A 470-nucleotide genomic window follows, 5' to 3' on the forward strand; every position below is an offset into this window, starting at 1 on the left:
CCTCTGGGAAGTCCTTGTGTTGCATCCCCCACCCTCTTTTCAATTTTTCTTTTAAACCGCTGGACCGCTCACTAAGGGTACTATCCTTTTAAACCGCAAAACCGCTAAGCGAGAGAAGTTGCGCGGAGAGAGAGGGTCAAGTACATTTTGCGCGCAGTACATGACGGATGCGATCATACCAGCACTAATGCACCGGATCCCATCAGAACTCCGAAGTTAAGCGTGCTTGGGCGAGAGTAGTACTAGGATGGGTGACCCCCTGGGAAGTCCTCGTGTTGCATCCCCCACCCTCTTTTTAATCTTTCTTTTAAACCGCTGGACCGCTCGCTAAGGGTACTATCCTTTTAAACCGCTAAACCGCTAAGCGAGAGAAGTTGCACGGAGAGAGAGGGTCAAGCACATTTTGCGCGCAGTACGTGACGGATGCGATCATACCAGAACTAATGCACCGGATCCCATCAGAACTCCGA

General features: G+C 50.9%; 1 non-coding gene across 1 annotated transcript; it reads left to right on the forward strand.

Annotated features, from left to right (window-relative positions):
* Positions 1-165: 165 nt before the first annotated feature.
* On the forward strand, positions 166-284 carry LOC116009268. Its single transcript, XR_004096543.1, has one exon. It is a non-coding gene; the product is annotated as a 5S ribosomal RNA (ribosomal RNA).
* The last annotated feature ends 186 nt before the right edge of the window (positions 285-470 follow it).

Source organism: Ipomoea triloba, chromosome 16, assembly GCF_003576645.1.
Source record: "Ipomoea triloba cultivar NCNSP0323 chromosome 16, ASM357664v1".
Classification (NCBI taxonomy): domain Eukaryota; kingdom Viridiplantae; phylum Streptophyta; class Magnoliopsida; order Solanales; family Convolvulaceae; genus Ipomoea; species Ipomoea triloba.